The sequence below is a fragment of the Lissotriton vulgaris genome, chromosome 2_1 (genome assembly GCF_964263255.1).
Source record: "Lissotriton vulgaris chromosome 2_1, aLisVul1.2, whole genome shotgun sequence".
Lineage (NCBI taxonomy): Eukaryota > Metazoa > Chordata > Amphibia > Caudata > Salamandridae > Lissotriton > Lissotriton vulgaris.
This window is the reverse complement of record NC_141687.1, coordinates 1004340296-1004363621: the sequence shown is the minus strand read 5'-3', so window position 1 is coordinate 1004363621 and position 23326 is coordinate 1004340296.

Sequence of the window (23326 nt, the reverse complement as noted above, 5' to 3'; positions counted from 1 at the left end):
TTTACCCTGTTTCTTTGCTGGTGTGTTGTCTATATTTTTAATATTTGCATAGGGTTTGTCGTTATTTTGGGCGGGATGGGTGATGGAGCCGAGCTGTCTTGCAGCCCTCATGGTGTGGAGCTCAGTTCATCTCACTATTTTCGTATTTCTCATGAAGGGTTGTTTATAATATTTCTATTTTAGCGAAGTCAAAAAAAGATCCAATTAGTGGCGTACTGATTTTGCTCGATTACTTTTATTTTTTTACACGATTTTTCCCGATCTGCAAAGACTAAACAGAGTATTGCGACTTTGTGCTTGTTTGTAAATAGAGAATGAACCAAAGAGAATCAATTGTAAAACAGTAAATGCTTGGATAATAATCAATCAAATGGAGAGACAAGCAGGCAGGACGGATTACAACGGGGGTAAAGGCCTGCGTTAACTACTCTTCAGTATCTGCAAAGAGAGAGTACTACTAAGAGAAAAGAGGGGAGGGGGCAGCGTTCAAAGCACATCAGCGTGCATAAACACGAAAAAGTTTTTATCTATCACGTACTTGACATTTTAAAGCTTTTCATATTTGCTATTAAAAAACCATTGAAATTCACTGAAAAAACCATAGGTTATAGTCGATATATAGTTAGGAATTTGCATTTACAAAACCTTGAAAATTCAATGAAAAAACCATTGGTTTTAGGCCATATATAGTTAGGGATTTGCATTTACAAAACCTTATTTTACTCGCATAAAACCATTGAAATTCCATATATAGTTAGATGCGCTAACTATATATCGCGCACCCGCAATCCACTGCTGATGATGTCACATATTACATCATTCATGACATGGTCAGTGACATCACTGATGACATCACTGATGACAACTCAAATGACATCACTGATGACATCTCATTTGACATCACTGATCACATCACTGATGACATCAGTCATGTGATAATACAATGAACCTCTTCAGACTCTAATATAATCTTACATACACTCAGTATAAACAGACACTCACAGACTGTCACTCATCCATGGAGTTACTCACACACCCAGTCAGTCATGGAAAGAATCAATCACACCTCCATTTCCTCAACTATACAGTTATACACACCTTACTTATTCAAACATATTCTAACACATATTTACTCTCTTATACAATCCCTGATACAAGCTCACAGTGATCCATACAGCCACTCACACATTCACTGGCTCTTATCCACAGTTATTTATATATGTCAACTCTCAGATGTATTGTGTTTTACATACGTATTTACTTGCACATGTAGCACTGAGATATCCATTCACTCACCAAGACACCCATGCACAGTCAACCGCCCATATAGCTGTTTCCACATGCACTCTTGAACTCATACACCTAGTGAATCAACTGCTTACACATCTATGCACAGACTGACACACCTCCCAGCCACCCACACACATACTCAGTCTCCCATACAAATACTTGAGCAACCAATCAATAACCCATATAGTTATTCATATAGCTACTGATCAACACATGCTGTAGGTTACACAACAACAGACATACTGATGCACAAATTAAGACAGTTTAGTCACTAACCCATGCACTCAGTGAGACACATTTAATCACTCTTTCATACAGTCAGTCATGCACCTACTAAATTCTTCATCCAGACACTTATACATCCACTCATTCTTCAATATGTAAAACATATTTAAACTTTACAGAAACATAGTCACTGGATGTTGTCATCAGTGATGTCATCAGTGATGTCACTGACCATGTCATGAATGATGTAATATGTGACATCATCAGCAGTGGATTGCGGGTGCGCGATATATAGTTAGCGCATCTAACTATATATGGAATTTCAATGGTTTTATGCGAGTAAAATAAGGTTTTGTAAATGCAAATCCCTAACTATATATGGCCTAAAACCAATGGTTTTTTCATTGAATATATATATATATATATATATTCACTGGAAAAAACCATAGGTTTCAGCCATGTTATAGTTAGGAATTAGCATTTAAAAAAACCTTAGAAATTTGCTAAAAAAAACATAGGTTTCACACATGTTATAGTTAGCTGGACATTTCATCATACCCATTTATTCTTGCATCGACCTTTAGATATACATATATTAAAAATATTTATTTTTCAGAAAGACATACATTCACTGGATGATGTCATCAGTGATGTCATTTGAAATGTCATCAGTGATGTCATGAGTGATGTCACTGACCATGTCATGAGTGATGTAATATGTGGTGTCATTAGCAGTGTATTGCGGGTGCACGAGTTATAGATTGCTGAACTAACTATAACTGGGGAATTTCAATGGTTTTGTATGAGTAAAATGTCCAGCTAACTATAACATGTGTGAAACCTATGGTTTTTTCAGTGAATTTCTAAGGTTTTTTAAATGATAATTCCTAACTATAACGTGGCTGAAACCTATGGTTTTTTCAGTGAATGTCTAAGGTTTTTTAAATGCTAATTCCTAACTATAACATGTGTGTAAACTATGTTTTTTTCAGTGAATTTGCAAGGTTTTATAAATCCTAATTCCTAACTATAACGTGCCTAAAACCTACGTTTTTTTCAGTGAACTTCATAGGTTTTATAAATGGCAATGTTTATATCTATTAATTATTATATTTATTTTTTTGATAGTAATTTAGTAAATGTTTTATAATAATTATTTTTAGCTATTTCATTTTTTAAATTACATTACATATTTTTAATGTAAAGTCATAAAAAACTAAATGTAAAAAAGATTTTTTATTCATTTTTTTTCAATATATTAAAATTAATTTCTATATATTTTTTTGCATTTTTTTGTGGTAAATGTATGGTACACATACTGTCTTTGCATTATCCTTCGCACCTGTACACGTACCAGCACATACGTTACGAATACATTTTGACGTTATGCGTCGCATCAGCGCTCCCGCGTGACGTTATGTGCGTTTCTACAGCGTACGCTACGCATACCCCGCAATTTTTTTAATGCTTAAAGAGATATATTTACGTATTTAATGTCAATTTTAAGGCAAGACATTATCTGAGGTTATCATAAAAATAGTATTCATTCAGTTTTAATAAGTGTATATTACTTTTAAAAGCAATTACGCAAAGCGCAGGGTACGTCATACGTACTCGCATCGTAAGCGCAGCCTACGTGACTTCAAAACAAGAGGTTTGATTAGTTCATAATACTTCCTATTCTAACTGTTGAAGTACCCCTCTCATTTTAATCATTCTTCTTTCACCTTCAATGAAGAACCATCTGTTTTGAGAAGTTCCTGTGTTTTCCAAAACCTCTTTAATATGGCTTTACAGTAGAATGAAAGTTTATCTGAAAAACTCTTCAGAAGAAGAATTTGTGCAGGGAGACCCAGCCCCGAAGAGGGAGGAGGCACTAATCTGGAAAAAAAAATATTTTCCAGAATGAGAAAATAAAGTGAATGCTGCCAAGGTCACCTGTAAGGTGTGTGGGACCATGCTTTCTAGAGGTGATCCGAATACAAAATATTCATTTGGAACCGCCAGCATGGTAAGACACGTGAAGACAGTTCATCCCCGCAATTATGCGAGAGCTGCAAGAGACAGGCTGCGGGAAAACCCTCCACCAGCTGTAGCCAGGACTTACACAGCACCATCGAGTCCGTATCCGGACATCCGTTCCAATTTAGAAGACCTTATCATTCTTTACAAATTTTGTAAAGAGACAATATGTTATGGTGAACAGTCCATTGATTTGATTTGCAGGCGCAAACAAGAGCACAGTTGCTCCCGCCGTTAATTTTTTTTGTTTATTTGTTCCAATCAGACACTGTTTTCTTTGCGCACTTCCATTTTTTTCCTTTCAAATAAAAAAAAAATGTTCAAAAAATCCAAATGAATGGATAAGCACATACTGCTGAATGGGCCACTACAATAGTGCAACAGCAGTGACAGACTGTTTGGTGAAAGTGTAAGGATACAGAGTGGAGAATTGAAGATGTGAAAGACAAGTGTGCACGTGGATAGAAGACTGTATGCATACAGCATACAGTTTTGAAGCAGTCCTTGTCCTAAGGCCTACTTCGCTACATGAGTACTTGGGTACTGAGTGAATTACACTACTGTAAGGAGAGTGTCTGAGTGAATCTATAAGTACTTGATTTTTAGCGCACTGAATGATTAGTACATACCGCTGAATGGGTCACTATAACAGTACAAGGTCAGTAACAGTGTTTGCTGGAAGTGTAAGGATACAGACTGGGGAATTGAATGTATAAAATACAAGTATGCAGGTAGATCCAAGACTGCATGCATAGTACATAGGAGTTTCAAGCAGTCCATACCCTAAGGCGTACTTCCAAAAAATCAGCATCATTGCTTTCATTTTCAAAATCACAGGTGATATCTGCAGTACTGATGGCCTCTAATTCAGTCTCGCTGCCTGTTATAGGTAGATTTTGTACTTCAATTAAAATGTTGCTCATTTTCATTGTGTCTTCAGTAATATTCTCCTCTTTATCCACAAAAGTAACCTGGAGGTCGTCTGAAATTGCAAGCAAAATCCTGGAGGAGCAAACCACCCTCAAAGCATGTGGGATCCAATCTGCCCTACACCACAACACAGGATATCCGTTCCCCCTGCTTGAGAGACAACTGTACAGACCAACTGAGGAAACCTCCAAGACCACAACAGTGCTCAGGGGTGCCCTCGGACGATCACCACCAAAAACTCAGGCAACTAACACTCAAAAGAGTATAACGGCTTTTAATTCATACAACCCAGACGATCTTCGGCCGTTCAGAACAATAAACACCTTGAGTTACCCACAATGACAGGGCAACCAAAAAGGGGTGGGTTTGATTTTGGATATTCTGCTACTGAAATTGTGCTCATGGAACGTAAACGGGCACAATAATAAGGCAGCAGACACCGAATTCCTTCAATACAAAAAATCATTTGACATTATCCTATTTCAGGAAACATGGCTGGAGAAGCCTATTCACATAGAAGGCTACATCTGCTATCACTCTCCAGCCACAAGGAAGAGTAAATTCGGCTGGCTAGCGGGTGGTTTGGCTACCTACATTAAAATCACAAAAATTTATAGCGCGCAGGAATTAACATCCCACTCTCCGGCCATAAACAGTGTTCAGATTAAACTAAATCTTAGTGGGAAAAAAGAAGAGGTGCTGCTGACTAACATCTATATCAATTCAAAAAAGAAGAAACAGGAGTTGAAATCTCTAATGGACCATCTACACCAATTAATGACCATGTACACTCCAATTTCATTCTGTCTGGGGACTTCAACCAACATATTCTAGGCTCCTCCACAAACAAGGACACACAGGCCCAGTCTTACGATTGGAATATTCCAACCCAATCCTTTAGTGGGCAGAGAAAAACTTCTAAGCTGGGGAAAGAGCTGCTAGAAGTCCTGGAGCAAATCGGCCTGAGGGTTTTGAATGGAAGATTTGCTGATGACTCACCATCTGTTGCTTCATTCTACTCAGGCAACTCAACTTCCACAATAGATTACACACTAGTGTCCCTTTCATTTCTTCATCACATACTAGGCTTTAGCCTAGGAGATAAGGGGGATAGTGACCATTGTCCCCTGGAAGTTTCCATTCTTGCCTCTCCGGATCCATCTTTCCTCAGTCCAACAGGATCACATGCCTGTTACACCATAAATCTCAAAATAATTAAATCTTCTGTTGCAAATACTAGGGAGGGATGCACAGACATAATATCAAGTCCAAAATATCGTTTGGACATAATATTGTGTATTTAATATCGAGTGGACAAAATATCGACAGGACAGAATATCGACTACAAAAATATCGTTTTTAAGGTAAGTGAAGTAATATCGACTGTAAAAAATATAGATAGTTAAAATATTGAAGTATATAATATAGATAGTACAATATATCGAATTTTTAATATTATATAATTATGTATAGAGTCTTTTTATGTTATTATATGTGTGAACATTGTGTATTAATGTTATAAATATTTATATTTAACAATTTTTGTGTAATTTTAATCTGTAGCGGGTTGTGGGTTTATAGGGGAATAGGGTGGGAAGTAATTTAATTATAATTAATTAAATATGTAAATTTATTTATTGATAGTAATTAGTAATTAATTGCTAATTATTCATATTTGTTAGTTAATTAAAATAAAATTGTTAATTAATTTAGAGTAATAGATTAATTGTTAATTATGTAAATTTAAATAATTTAATTCTGTAGCGGGTTGTGGTTTTATAGGGGAATAGGGTGGGAAGTAATTTAATTATAATTAATTAAATATGTAAATTTATTTATTGATAGTAATTAGTCATTAATTGCTAATTATTCGTATTTGTTAATTAATTTAAATAAAAGTGTTAATTAATTTAGAGTAATAGATCAATTGTTAATTATGTAAATTTAAATAATTTAATTCTGTAGCGGGTTGTGGGTTTATAGGGGAATAGGGTGGGAAGTAATTTATTTATAATTAATTAAATATGTACATTTATTTATTGATAGTAATTAGTAATTAAGTGTTAATTAATTTATATTTGTTAAATAATTAATTTAAAATAGTTAATTAATTTATATTAATTGATTAATTGGTAATTATGTAGATGTAACTAATTTAATTTATGTAGCGGGTAGTGGGTTTATAGGGGCATAGGGTGGAAATTAAATTAATAATTATTAATTAAATAATAAAACTACAATTTATTTATTTGCAAATAATTGTTATATTTGTTTAAGTTATAAAATATTAAATTGTTAATGTTTAATTAATTAGTATTAATAGGTGATTAATTTAAATATTTATTGTTAATTTTTTGTTTAAAATTAATTATTTATAGATATTTTTTTGTAGATTTTTGAATAATATATGAATTATTTAATTTCCCTAATGTTGTCTTCTCTGGAGTGGGAATAGTAATTTTAACCCCTACGCTATCCAACGCTTTCCCTACTGTTGCACCCACTGGAGTGGGAATAGTAATTTTTACCCCTACGCTATCCAACGCTTTCCCTACTGTTGCACCCACTGGAGTGGGAATAGTAATTTTAACCCCTACGCTATCCAACGCTTTCCCTACTGTTGCACCCACTGGAGTGGGAATAGTAATTTTAACCCCTACACTATCCAACTCTTTCCCTACTGTTGCACCCACTGGAGTGGGAATAGTAATTTTAACCCCTACGCTATCCAACTCTTTCCCTACTGTTGCACTCACTGGAGTGGGAATAGTAATTTTAACCCCTACGCTATCCAACGCTTTCCCTACTGTTGCACCCACTGGAGTGGGAATAGTAATTTTAACCCCTACGCTATCCAACTCTTTCCCTACTGTTGCACCCACTGGAGTGGGAATAGTAATTTTAACCCCTACGCTATCCAACGCTTTCCCTACTGTTGCACCCACTGGAGTGGGAATAGTAATTTAAACCTCTACGCTATCCAACGTTTTCCCTACTGTTGCACCCTCTGGAGTGGGAATAGTAATTTTAACCCCTACGCTATCCAACGCTTTCCCTACTGTTGCACTCTTTGGAGTGGGAATAGTAATTTTAACCCCTACGCTATCCAACGCTTTCCCTACTGTTGCACCCACTGGAGTGGGAATAGTAATTTAAACCCCTACGCTATCCAACGTTTTCCCTACTGTTGCACCCACTGGAGTGGGAATAGTAATTTTAACCCCTACGCTATCCAACGCTTTCCCTACTGTTGCATTCTTTGGAGTCGGAATAGTAATTTTAACCCCTACGCTATCCAACGCTTTCCCTACTGTTGCACCCACTGGAGTGGGAATAGTAATTTTTATTCTTTTGTTATTGTAAGTTAATAATATTGGCTATTATTTAATTATATTTTGTTACTATATATATATGTTTTAAGAAATATGAGTAAAAAAAATTTATTTTGTTACTTTCATTAATTATTTAATTATCATTAGTTAATTTAAGTATTCTTAAGTATATTTTAGTACTTAGTTTTTAATATTAATTTAATTTAATAGTGTTTTTAGTAAAGTCGATATTTTTTAATACTATATTTTTGTAAATGATATTTTAAACTCGATATTTTTGTACTTACCTGTTTGTAGATAGAAACTCGATATTTTGTCAGTCGATATTTTTTACACGATATTTTTGCTGGTCGATATTTTGGCATTCGATATTATTTCAGTGATCCCTAGGGAGGTACTTCTAGCAGCAACATTACAACTAAACAGCTTAACCTATCCCCTGGGTAACCCAATGACTGTATGGGAAACCTTTACGGACGAATTTGAAAATTCATATTCAACTCCAGTACGGCACCTCCCGTCCCTTGGCCTCATGGTCACAGGGAAGACGTCAAGCACCCAAAAATTGGCAATGAAAAATCACAAAAAAGTGATAAACTAATCACTAAGGTTACTGAGAATGGGCCCAGGGGAAAGCGGTCTTCTCCAACAGCTTTGCAAGCTCCAGGCTGACCTTAAAAAACTTAAGTGGGAGATCAAAAGATCCAACAAAGAAGTTTTTTGGGCCAAACTTCATCACGACTCTAAGGGAAACAATAGCGCCTGATTCTGGTCCACACTGAACACATTTTTAAACCCAAAACAAGGTGGACTAACATCAAATATATCTGAAAACTCCTGGGAATCCTATTTAGACATTCACTTCAACCAACAGGCTGTTGGAACAAACACGCTTCAGGACATCCAGGAGGCATATCCTTCACAAACAGTAAAACCATATGAAAAAGCAGAAATTGAAATCAATGCTGTTACGATTAGGAAACTAATTTCCGAAGGAAGGAAAGACGGAGCACCAGGACCAAATGAAATTCTCCCAGCCCACTTCGAATTTGATCCGGAATACTGGGCAAAATCTCTAACCCCACTTTACATGTCGGTCAGCCATTCCGGCACCTCCCAGCATCATGGAAGGGCTCAATTATATCACCTATATACAAAGGAGGGGATAGAACCTTACAAAAAAATTACCGACTGATAGCCTTACTGGACATTGAGGCAAAATACTTTGCAGGGCTTTTACTGACACAGCTGCGCGAATGGGCAACCAAGTACAATATAATTCCACCTAGCCAAACTGGATTTTGCAGGGACGCCGGAACCACAACAAACCTCCTGGCAGTATCACTACTTATAGAAAAAAGCAAAACTGACCCAACAAACCCTTCACCTTTGCTTTGTGGACTTCAAAGCGGCCTTCGACAACGTCAATCGAGCCAATCTTTGGAGAAAATTTGCCTTTTGGGGGATCTCTGCTCCTCTTCTAAACCTCTTGATCGAACTGCACTCTAACACGTTGGTTCAGGTGAAGCTCGGGTATGGCACCCACCTCTCGAGGCGCATACCAACTACAGAAGGCCTCAAGCAGGGGTGCGTTTTAGTGCCAACCCTTTTTTATTTATTTACAGCCGATCTGCCACCTGCGTTAGAAGCCTGCAATGCGCATGCCCCCTGATTAGGGGGTCAAGCCCTGCCTAGCATATCCTACACAGACAATGTGGTCCTGGTCAGTCACACCAAAGTAGGACGACAGCATCTCATCAACACACTGCATGGATACGCTGAAGAGAACCTACTTGAAGTAAATATTGACAAAACTAATGTACTGTCAATAACTGGGAATAAAAAAGTCCCACTCCTGGCCCCTTGGAACAAAGGCCATCGCGAACTGCTCTGAATACAAATATCTAGGCATTATAGTTTACAAAGGAGGCCACTTCTCAAACCACCTTGAGGCCACAAAGAGAAAAGGCAGGCTGATTGCAACAACACTTAGACAACTTAAAACCAAGATGACCGGTCCCACTTTTCTTCGTGTTGCCCAAGTTAAAATACAGTCATCCATTACCTGTGGCAGGGAAGCATTAGGAGGCACAGATGCGATATTGTTGGACACAATTATTTCAAAAGCGTACAGACTTCTCATAAATCTGCCACCTTATACCTCACAAGCCCAGATCCGGTTAGAATTTGAACTAACAAAACAATTGCTAGCAAGTAGAGGATCGTACATTAAGTGTTGATACAAAATAAAGAATTCACCCGAGAACACACTGAACCATCAACTCTGGCAAGATTTGTGCAGTTGCTCCAAAATGCCGGGAAAAAAGTACTTAGAGGAGTCACTGGCTATTACTGGACTAAAAGAACTATGGGAAACCCTACTACCACACGAACAATTTAAGCACATAGTAAATGAGAGCATAAAGAGACTCTCTTTTATAGAGGACAAAGCCAACATTGCCCATAGGCGCCACGCCTGGATGACTCTGAGCACATATAAATCACCCGGGCTACAGGCTTACTTTGGACTGGGGTACTGCAGGAAATCAAAAGAAGCCTTCCTAAAACACAGGCTAGGAATCTTACCAGCTATACCTCATCTACAACCATGACTGAGAAGGAATTGTGGGACAACATGCAGGCTCTGCAGTGCAGGGAAAGAAGATATTGAACACTTGCTATGCTCCTGCTCGAAGTTAAAAGAGGAAAGAGTAGCTCTCCTAAAAACAACTTTTAACGAACACAGAATACACACTGAGACAAGCAGTCCTTACATGTTTTGATCCAAGACTTCCGCTACTAAATGGGATATTGGTAAAAATTTTGAAATTTGTGGTGCTCAAACTAACAAACCAAGATGTCGGTGGCTTAGACAAAAAATAAGGAATTATGGACACTCCTCAAACCCTAATTTTTAGAATTACTGAACTTTGTAATAATTAAGATCTCTCTTTTTAAGATTTTTACTGACAAAATGCGCATTCTAATGTATTTTTGTAATGGTTTTAATTAATCAGAAACAATACATTTTTACTTACTATCCTCTTTATGTATAACAAATCTGTTATGTTCCAGTTCCTTGCACAAAAACATAAACACTTCACTTTAACAGTTTTCTTAGTACATAATACAAAAGTAGGTTTATCAACTATTTTGGCCCCAAAAAAATATTATGTAAATACCATTGTCTAATAACATTCCAACAGTAGAGTTTAAGTACTTCATAAGGTTATATAAATATAATTGCTTATAAACATATCTTGTTCTTAAGTTTTCGTAAAATTTGAAACTTGTCACTGCTTATGACTATGGAAAATGACTCAGGCTCTTATACTAAAATGCAGTACTAAAAATGTAGAATATGTCTATTCACCTTACCCCTTCCAAACTAGTAAATGCGTTTTAGTAAAATGCAACGGATACTGTTGCTTGTCTAGAATAACACTGTGAATCTGTGTGTTTTTAGGTACCATTCTCACAATAGTTTTTGAATACTTCAACGGTTTTCACACACATCAATCCTTAAACACCTATCAAATACTCACCTTTAAACATAATTAGAAATTAGTCATTGCTTATATAAGTCGAAAATACTCACAGCAACAGCTATAGAACGCCCCTTCAACACAATGTATTGTGTATAATGAGGACATATTTACATAGAGAAGAAAAGCTACATACAGTAACTTATCCTGTCCTTCTAAATATGAAAGAGTATTTGAAAACACACTCTTTGACGTATTTTATGTTGAGCAATTTGGTCTCTTTTAATCCTGAAAGTCCCTGGTCTCTACTAGCCATGCATGTCTTTCTATTCAATACCATACAGGTGCGTTGCAGAGACCTGTTCTCAAGCCATGTCCCATTTTATACACTATGACATCTTAGCCTACCACTATCTCACTGTAAGTAATACCTTGCTTAATCTTCCCAATGCCCCAAGCGCCAGCACACCTTTCCGAGGGTAGCTTTACGATTTACAAATTCTAGCATTTTTTTAACTAAGAACCATAGTAATTACAAATATTAATCAGTTTTTTTTCCTCTATTGTAAACAATATATTTTTTATGTCTTCTATTTAGATGTTTTTAATCATGAGAATGCAAAAAACACAGTTTACCGAGTAACACTTTTTAAACTCTCCAACGTATGTAGATAATAATGACCTTATACGTGTTACTATGGAAATCGAACCCTTTACAGCTTCACAGTTTGTATCTTTTCCTAACATGTGCAGAAGTAAAACAGTTAAAAAGTCAGCATGTGTAAACTGTAAAACGTGACATCTACATAGACGGAGAAAATCTTCCTACCCCTTGGGCGCGGGCGCGATTCTGTGCCTGTGCGGCCGTTTTGAAGAGTGGGCAGGTTCATGACGGCCCCCAGCCGTCATCAGCACACGAGCACTGTGATGCATGACGGACGGGGACCGTCATCAGTAAGCAAGGGGTTAAAGAACCAGAAGCTATATAAACAACACCTACTGTGCTATTAGTTTAGTTTTCGCAAGTTATTTCTGAGTCGCCAATCTGTGATGCGGGTTCCCTTTTCTTGCATCAGATTCTTCTTTTGCGCCAACAAACATATTTCGGAGTTGTAAGTTGCTTCAATATGGCATAGGCATAGGACTTAGTTATAATTTGTGTCTAATTGTCAATGTTTAAACATTTATATCTAGAAAAAAATGTTATTGCATGTTTTTCGTTTTTCTGTAACGTTGGCAGCTTTTTAGAAACAGATAGATTACAACAAACATTGCTCTTTTCTGGCTCCTTTCAGCTTATATATTGTGACTTTCTATATTATAATGTTGATACCGTACTTCACTTGAGAGGTGCTGGTGACTCGTCGGCGCAAACCCTAAACATTTACAATCAACGTCACCATCTTCCAGTTGTTACTGTGTTTTCCCCTAGAGATCATATACTGTTAAAATGTATATTATAACATTAAGAGTTATGCTGATCTCAGTGGAATTCATGATACGTCGGCACAAAGAGTAAAGATATATAAGCAACGTCACCGGCTTTTGGTTTTTAGTCTGTTCCCCCTTGTGATTATATACTGTGAAAATATATATATTATAATTCTCACAGTCATGATCTCAGAGGAGTTTATGACCCGTCGGCCATGAAGATCAAACTTTTTCACCTCCCAGAGAAAAGAAGTTCAGTAAATAATTACCGCTCGAAAGTATTTCATTATGAATGTTCTGTTAAAAAGATAACTTTATTTTCCTTTTCTTTTTACTGTGACAATGGTATCAATTGTTATATTGTAATAGATTATGCTATTGTTACAGAAGAGGAATAGATTTTTCAGTGCCATCTGTAATATATATCTGTATATATTTATTTTCAAGAAACATATTTTACGAAATTGCAGAATAAAAAATATAGCTATCATGCATACTTTGTTACTTTAAATATTTAATAAATCCTACATTTCTAAATATTATATTCTAATTTCTATTCTTATTTGCGGTTCCTATTCACCTTCCCCCTAAAGAATATATAGGACCAGTACTGTATATTATAAGAGTACCATCCTTTATATTCTTAAGTGAGCATGTGATTTGTTAGTGGAACAGTGTGCAACCTCTAAGCACTACGACAGAACGTTCCTGAATTCTACAGAATACAAATTTGCAAAATAATAATGCATACATTTCTATGTAATATGAAGTCACTTGTATTTAACTGTTTTTTACTTGTTCTCTTGACCTTAGATAATGTAGTGCGGGCGTGTTTGCTGTAGCACTTCTATTCTACTTGATCTAAAAATAACTGATGCCTTCTTACATTATCAACAATATGGGGCGACACTTTGACAAACTGTAGCAGAAAAAAGGAGGGTGTGGCCACGCTTAACTGATATTTTATGAAATTCCATTTGTAACTCTTACCCCTTTCATATATACAGTGACAGTTTTTGAAGAAAGTTTATTTGTATTTGCTTAATAAAAACTGTTTCAAACCTAGATTGAACTTTTTGCTGCGCAACCACACCTCCCCATCAGAAAAGTAAACCCCACATTATAAGTAAATAGTACAATAGTACTCCCAAGAAGTATGTCTCCCGCAAACTTGATAAAAAAAAAAGCGCAAGACACTGTCATTTTTCCGCCGTGATTTATACACCACACGGCAATTATATAAACAAGCATTTACAATGCAATGGTCTCTGCATTATTAAAGGTAGAGCTATTGGCATTGCTCATGACATTTCTTTTTTTTTATTTTTTTCAATCATAAATAAATGGCATTGTCATTTATATTGCCAATAGCTTAATCGCTTGCCTATGCGTTAGCACCCACACACAGAGTAAGTAGTAGAGTAATAGAGTGAGTAGTTGATAGTGAGTAGCAGAGAGTTATTAGTAAAGAGAGTATTAGAGAGCGAGTAGTAAAAAGTTAAAGAGTGAGTATTAAATAGTGAGAGAGTGAGTAGTAAAGAGTCCTAGAACCACACACATTTACATGCCCAGCCATTCCCTTACATATACAAAATGTATTTTTAGTTTCAGTAGTAAAGAGTGAGTAATATAGAGTGACTAATTATGAGTGAGTAATGTTGAGTAGTAGAGAGTGTATAGTACAGTATTACAGTAAGTACTATACATTAGATGCTATTTAGTAGAGTGAGTAGTAGCGAGTAGTTGATATTGAGTATTACAGTGAGTAGAGAGTGTTATGGAGTTGTATAGTAAGTATTCGAGTGAGTATTGATAATATTTGATAGTGAGTAGTATAGAGTGACTATTTTAGTGAGTAATAGAGAGTGTAGAAAAGGGTGTGTAGTAGAGTGTGTAATAGAGCATTATAATGAGTACTGTAGAGTATTTATTTGTGTACTAAAGTGAGTAGGGAGTGTTAGAGAGTTGTTCAATAAGTACGTTAGTAGTAGAGTGAGTAGTTGATATTGAGTAGTACAGTGAGTATAGAGTATTAGATATTTGTCGTGTAACTAGTAGAGTGAGTAGTGAGAATATTAGAGAGTGAGTAGTAAAGAGTGAGTAGTGGTGTGTAGTAAGTTGTGTGTAGTAGACAGTTTTTTGTAGAGTATTACAGTCAGTACCTCACAGCATTTTTTCTCATTACTAGATCAATTAGGCAGTATTAGAGAGTTGTAGAGTAAGTAGTACAGTATTAGAGTGAGTTGTAGAGAAACAAAAAAAGAGGAATAAATGGGGGTAAACAAATAGAAAAGTTGTTAGCGAGAGAAAAGGTAAGGAGCAAGCAAAACAAAGAAAGAATATACACAGGAAACCAGAACAAAGGGGAAAAAAGTAACATTGGAAGCAAGAAAGAGAATTAACAAACGAGTGAGAAAAAGAAAGAAAGAATAAATAGAGGGCGTATGAAGCAAGAATGGAGAAAGAGAAAGACTACATGCAAGCACAAGAAATAAACTAAAGATGTAAAAAAGAAGAGAATTTGGGCAAAGATAAACCTAGACAGAAGGGGATGAGGCAAGTACTAGAAATGGATAAAAGTGACAAAGATTTAGTAATAAGGAAAGAGGTGGAAAACAATTGAAAACCGGGGCAGCAAATTGATGATTAAGAATACAGAAACTGAGGGCAATATGTAGAAAGAAGGCAAAAGAGGGTGGGAGGCGTAGGGGGATAAGAAAGAGGGAGAAATATGGGGATGTAAGAAAGAAGGGGCAGCACAGATAAGAATAGGTTCCTACATCCAGGTTTCCTCTGTGAATGATCTACCTGACAAGGCTAAATTGCTCCTCCAGGGTTTTGCGCTCCCGATCCACTGAACCAAGTTGCACTTCCAACTAGCTCGCTCCCTGGCCTCAGCTGCCGCAACAGCTTTTCAAGTGTCTCAAGGCGAGATGATGACTCCTGTTGTGACTCTTCCAGTTGAAGGCTATAGGCATCTTGCTGTCGGCCATATGTGGAGAGACAGCAAGCAAGAAAAAGTTGACAACGGGGACAAATGTTTAGTCTCCTTGTCTATTCCATCCATAGCTGCCCTTCCCACTCACCTTTCTCAGTTTTCCCTGAGTCTCTTGTAACTCAGCCCGCAGACTGCTCATCTCCACCTCCAACACTTCTTTGGTCCTGACTGCATGTTGGAGAGATCGCTCTAGTTGCATATTTTCGGCAGCAATTGTAGACTTCTCTTTCTCGGAATGGCTCAAATCCTGAGAGAGAGGCCTGTGTGCTGTCAAATTCTTGTAGCTGGACAAGGAGTGAATTATGTGCAAGCTCCACCTGAAGGAGAATAAATGCAGAAGTCAGAGTTGAGGAGGGGTGCATGCCTGCAGCGGGGCGCGGGGAGGAGGTGTCGGGTGGTGGGGGTGTTTGGAACTTTTTCTGTGGGGGTACCGGAGGCAGTGTTATCCTCTCCGTCCTCAGGATCAGCTTGTGGTACAAGTAGGCCACCTCCAGATCTATCCAAGCCCCGAATGCTGTAATAGCCGTGGGCTAGAGAAGGATCAGGTGAGGGCAAAAATAATAAACAGGAAGGAAAGGAAGGGGGCTGCTGGGAGGGAGAGCTGTGAAGACAGAAACAAACAAGAAATTGGTATCTTGGTTCATGAAAGTCTTTTCTTATTCACGTTACCCCTCAGTTTTACTGTGTTATACCTGTGTATAAAAAGCTGACCGCCTGACCTCAGAAGATGCCTCTCTATACTGAAGTGACTTGAATCAGCCCGTAAATGCCTTCCCCTGTAGGAACAAAACTTAACTGTAAAACACACCCCAATACCCTGATAAACAGCAATCTTATAAGAGGGAAGAATGACACTACGTACCCTAATCTTTATACTTCAGAGCCCTGAAGAGAACGTAGACTAGGTTCCAAGGAAGGCACCTTAGGAATACAGTAACTCCCAGAAAGTAATATGGAATAGGGTTACGTCACCCAATAATAAAGGAAACAAAGGTTACCTGAATTTCAAGAACTATCAGGTGAAGTACTCTCTTCGTTGAAGCCAGAAAAATAATACAGACCCTCTGCAATAGCCGATGCAAGGAGGCTGTCCAACAGAGGGTCTAGTAACTCGAAATAAGGTAAATAATCAACAACAGTTTCCTCCGCAATAGCCGTTGCAAAAAGGCTCGCCAACGGAGGAAACAGGAAGCAGCGATAGCGTGTCTACCGCAAGAGCCAGGGCACAGGTGAACTCGTCAGCGGAGCCCCGCAGAACAACACCTGGAAGCACCCTTACTGTCCTCCGCAATAGCCGATGGCCAGGCTCTCCAACGGAGGACAGAACAACAACTTTGAATCGAACCCAAGACCGTCCTCCGCAATAGCCGATAGAAGGCTCTCCAACGGAGGACGAGACGAACACAAGAGCGCCGGAATCAACAGCAACTGGAAGTCGAGGTTTAACCAACAGCACAGGAAGAACCTCACCGCAAAGGTCGACTGGAACGCCAGGAAACACGAACCGGAATATCCGACGCCGGCTCCAGGAAGTGGCGTCTATTTATCCTCCGCCTCTCGGCCGCTAAGCCCTCTGGGAAATGTAGTCTTTTCACCGCGGAGCTCTTTAATTCCTGGAGGCGCGACGATACCTGACAGGCAGGGACTTTTTTTGTGTGGATGCCAGAGGCTGGGACTTTTTCTGTGGCAGGGGTGTCGGGGGCTGCGACTTTTTGTGTGGCGGGGGTGCCGGAGACTGATGCCTTGTAGGTGGGGGTGACCTGACCTGAAGTGGAGGGCGATTTTTGCTCAGGCTAGGGGACTGAGGTTTCACGGGACAGGAGGCTTGGACTTGGCAGGAGGTGGGGACTGGGGCTTTGCGGGCGGTGGTGACCGGGACGTCGCCACCGAGGGGGTCTTGGTAGGAGGCAGTGTCCAAACCTTGGGGGGTGGCCGAGGCTTCGCCAATGGCAGCCGGGACTTGGCCGCTGCAGGCGACTTGGGCTTCGCCGGAGTGCTCTTGGGCTTCACAGGGGTGCTCTGTGGCTTCACAGGAGTCCTCATTGGCTTCACCAGAGGGGGCTTCACCTTCGCCGGAGTCACCTCGGTCTTCGGCGGAGGGGACTTGATCTTCGTAGGGGTCGCCTGGGGCTTAGCCAGAGACTTCTGTGTTTTGGAGGCTGGCTGTGTCCGCACTTTGGAGGGAGGACGGCTCTTGGCTGCAGGAGATGCTGCAACCTTACGGGACGAAGTCTTGAGCGGTGTCGCCTTGAAGCCCTTGCCTGGGCTGACCAGGGGGCTCTTGGGCACCACCGCCACAACCCCGCGCCGACCCTTATGCGCGGCAATGCCTGGGACCGCGGCCCGCTCTTTCCGCGCCACCTTCTTTGCCTTAGCCATGCTGTGCCCGCCGCCACCTCCTTGCTCTGCCTGGGGATGTCAGCTCACCTGGGTCCTGCTCCGCTCGCTAGGCGGTGCTTTGTCTCTAGCTTTTCTTTCTTCCCTAGCAGTTGAAAATGGTGACCCCCTCCCGACCACCAGCAGTTACTGCCTCTCCATCACCTGCCCAAAGTGTGATATGTTATAGCCCTCCCTCCCTTCCGCGGCCGCGGCTCCACCATGGGGCGCCCTCGAGTCGCTTCCCACCTTTCCCTATATGAGGCACACAGGAGGGAGTCAGCAGGAGCGGACAAATGGGGCTTTAGCTGTAGTTTAGTTGTAAGATAGGAGCGGAGGTGGAGGGCTACCACTAAATATCATTAGGTGAGAGATGAATAACGATTAGAAGGAGGCTCATGGAAGCAAGCGGATGGATGCAAGGGCCGGACGCGGTCGGGCAGAAATAGCTGCCGCAAAGCTCCAACATTTTCGGAATCGGGGGCGTGTTTTTTGATGAGTGATGGATGACGTCACGGTGAGAAAGAATGTAAAAAACACGCCCCCGAATCTGAAAAAGATGGGGCTCAAAGGGTGGTGACGTCCCTCTCCTCCAATGGCTGGTCAGCATTGACGAGTCCGGCCAATGGAGAAGAGGGGCGGGTTCAAGCCCCCTAACTAAAAAACATTAAATCTTCGGACCGAACTGCGCAAGTGCAGCCTACAGTCCTCGACCTAATGACCCTTGAAACATATAAAAACAATTTTTTCCCTCATAATCCCTCTCCACCACCTTATGAGCACTGTACAGAGTTAATAGTGTTCCTAACCTGCCCTCTGCTACTTTCTTTTCCCAGACTCCTTTGAAAGTGTGTCACAAAATCACTCACAACAATGAACCGTTCCCACCCAACAAGGAGCAAACTTGTGCTCGGAACACTTTAGCCAATAAAATGTCCATGTTGTTCAGCAGAGGAGGAGGGAATGACTGCCAAAACCTCTACTTTTAATACTTCACAGCCAATGAACATTAAGCTTCGTACGGTCCCGCTTGGAACACATTACCCGAATACAGGAAGGAATCGCTAACAACACTTTCACTTTCAACAGTTTACAGCAAATAGACATTAAGCTAAACATTAAGCTTAGGAAAGTTCTCCTTAAAGCACATTGTTCAATCAGATGTCCCTTCTACTCCGGAAATGAATGGCTGACATCACTTCTACTTTCAATAGTTCGCAACCCACAAACATAAAGCTCAGGAAAGTCCTCCATACAACATGAAAGCCAATTACATGTCCTTGCAACTCTTCGGAGCACAAGTGAATTACAGAAAATACTTCTACTTTCAATAGTTCACCAAAATGAACATTAAGATTGTTGTTAGAACACCGTAGCCAATTAAATGTTAAATTTGTATCACGCACACATACAGAACACGCCGTCCTACATATCAATAAATTGCCTGTAACAAAGTGACTGTATCTGTAACAAAAGTGAACACTGCGTAATAAATAAACATTATTCCACATTATATTAAAGAAAAGACGCAATAAGCCGCATTGTTGTTTTCCCGATATAATTTCCACAGCCTACTGCACCCCCCTTCCAACATGAGTGAAGCCCCAGGACTGTAAGGGCCCCAGCGAACCCCTGCTGTTATTTTCATTATATTTTCCACTGACTTCTACGACTAACGGTTCCTATGGAAAAAATTTAAAACTCCACCAAGTAACTATTTCTATTAACAACATAGTGTGGTGAACTTCTAACCTCTGTTCTCACTAAACTGTTCCATGAACTGTTACTATGGTAACAGGCAGAAAGCCGTTTGGTGGTAGAGTTGAAAGGTACTAGCTGTACATAAACCGTTATATTTACCCTGGATCCTCTACAAGACAGAAAGGAAAGGAAAGTAAAACAAAACACTGTGTTCCAGATTTACAACCCCCTTGCGCCACTTTCGCGTCCAAGGCCCCCCCTACAAAATGTTTTAATAATAAAAACGAGTTTAAATGAAGCATTTTAGAAATTATACAAACATTAAAAAGTATAGAAAGAGGCACGTTTACATAAACACGTGACGCACTAAAACAGTGCAAATGAGAACACCTGTCAACTGAAAAACATGACTTAAAAGTGGGAGGAGTGAGGGACTGTTTGTAGTAGCAAAAAAAGCCCAAACATTTAAAAAAAATGATGGGGCAACACAATAATGTAAATTTAAGAAATGACTGCTTATGATAAAGTAAAAGAAATGTGGTCCAACGCTTGATACTAATGAATAAAAAAAAAAAATTGCATTTCACCCATATGATGAATATAAAAGACTCAATAAAAATATTTTGAAAACTTGTGCATATTTTTAAATACCTTTACAGTCAACAAACTCGTAAGCAGACTACACACTTTAAGTTAAAAACACCCTACCACAACTAGATTTTGAAACGCATTGTAAAATAAAGTGCGGCACAAAATGGGCTAACACCCACAGCAACACCCACAGCAACACCCATGAAACACCCTTCACTGCAAAGTACAGCTTGTGAAGGAGCCATATTTACAAGGAGAGGAAAAGTCACTCAGGGTGGCTTTTCCTCCCGTAAATATAGAGGAGTCCCCTGCGCCACCAGTATGTCACAAAAAGTGATGTACTGGTGGCGCAGGGAACTTGTAAATCTGCCCTGCAATATCGAGAACTCACCGCTATGCAATGGGAGTGTATGCAATATACTACTTTGGAAGAAAAACAGTGCACAAACACCTCCTTACAGTTAAAAAAATACATTATCCTGAGTATACAGATAAATAAAGTGAAAATATATACGTGTGCATTTGTATGTACTATGTTATTACAAAGTCTATATTCTATCTTTCAGATCACTAAACTGGAGGGTGTACTATGAAACAGCACGTGCTTAGACACACAACAGAGGCAAAAGGTGAGCTACGAATATTTTCTCCAGTATTAACTGCTCCTTTTATAATTTTCTGTCTCCCACGTTTTAATGTCGTTTTTTTCTCTCTTTCTCTTTCTCTCTCACATCATTTCTCTTCCTCTTTTAAAGTTATGGACGTTGCTGTCTACTCTGACGTATAGAACCAAAGCTAAGTTAAATTTGTGAATTCTGCTGGCCACAGTGTTTACACAAGGTAAGCAGAGCAGCCTAGATATACAATACCTCTGATTAAATGCATTACAAATAAAAGAGCTTATTTACAAGCCCCTTGCGCCACTTTTGCGTCACTTTCAACATGAAAAAAGTAACACAAAAGTGGCGCAAGACTCTTGTAAATAAGCCCTAAAGAATATTGTCCTGCATAATGACTTGATCTCTCACCTAATTCTGTCTCATCTCTGAATCATTTTAAAGACCTGTCCATCTGTAATTTAAATCTGATGCAGTAGGAACTTCCATACTGACACCGCTTCAATGCAGGCCTATAACACAAGTGAAATGTACCAGGTACACTACATACGTAAAATCCCAGTGTTACCTTGACTTGTAATGTTTGACCTCATTTAGTCACATCGATCTAACTTTAAACACTAATTTTCTTTTTTGTTTTGCAGATTACCTACCATACGTCTATTGGAGTCCACATCACATTTTGTTTATTATATTGTTTTATTAAAGTTATGTTTCTAGCTCTTTATTGTATTGTTCTCTTTAAGTTACGTTTCCAGTTATTTATTGTTGTTTTAATAAAAGTTAATTTAAAAAATATATACGCCTTTTTTGGGGGGTTAGCGGTCCCCAATAGAAATGATATTTATAATTTGAAGTATAATTCTGAGACCAACTCTTTAACAGTTCTGTATCAGAGTCTATAGCTACAACTAATGGTTCCAATCTAAAACATTAAAAGTACAACGTCATTGGCAACATAGTGTGGTGAACTTCTAACCTCTGTGCTCACGTAAGTGTTCCATGAACTGTTACTATGGTAACAGGCAGAAAGCCATTTGGGAGTAGGGTTGAAAGGTACTGGCTGTACAAAAACCATTATATTTACCCTGGATCCTCTACAAGACAGAAAGGAAAGCAAAGTAAAACAAAACACTATACCAGATTTACAATCCCCCTTGCTCTACTTTCGCGTCCAAGGCCCCCGCCCCCTACAAAATTAAAAGTGTGTGGGCCTCAATGATGCCCCTCAAACCCTGGGAACAACCACCCCCCACCCATTGTGTGAGGGGGCTGGGTGGTCCTCCGCCTGGTGCCCTCAAGAGCCCTGGAGACTGCCACTCCCACAGCCGGCTCCTGCAGTGTCCCTGGGTGCCTACCCCCGGGACACTGCTGTTTGCTATGAGTAGGCAGAAGTCTTGCAGCTCCCGCCCTCCCATAGCAAACTTAGCTTGCATTTTGAAATACAGAGCAGTGACATATGTTCTCACTTTCAAAATCCAAACCAGATTGCATTTCCACATACAAATTAGCTTCTCCCCATGTGTGAAAGCAATGCCGGCTCCCAAAGAACGCAGGAAGCCTGCAGCACCCTGGGGGCATAGTGGGTCCTCTCATTTTTTATAAGAGCCGGAGGATACGATCCCCAGGAATATTAGAAACTCCTAATAGGGGCTAATTTTTTAAACGGAAAAAGTAAAAGTTGCACACCAAGCTCAATGCAGACCCCTGTTGTGCACACCCTATATGTATTACTCATAATCCCGCTATTTTTTATTTTTTTTTAAAGATTATTTTTTTGGGCCTTGGGGGTCCCTGTGCGACCCCCTGAGCATGCCTAGAGGGTCAGAGTGTTTCTACCCTGCCCCCTTTGCGTCTTTTGTGCACTTCTTTCAGGTTTTTTTTGCAAGCAGCTCCTGCTCGTAAGCATGCGTGTATAATCCTCGGACAGTACTTCGTCCATAGATATATCTATAATTTTACTTTAGATTTTATCAGGAAGCAAACTTACTTTGCATTTTGAAAGACAGAGCAGTGACATCTGTTCTCACTTTCAAAATCCAAACAAGATTGCATTTCCACATGCAAGATAGCATCTCTCATGTGTAAAAGCAATACGGGCTCCCGAAAAACACGGGAAGCAGGCCAGACCGTGGGGGCATAGTGGCTCCCCTCACCGTCCCCAACATATTTTATAAGACCCGGGGGATACAATCCCCAATAATATTAGAAATTTCTGATAGAGGCTATTTTTTAACAGAAAAAGTAAAAGCTCGGTGCGGACCCTTGTTGTGCACGCCCTTATCTTCACTGGATGAATAGTGCTCCAACTATATCGCAGGCCGCACC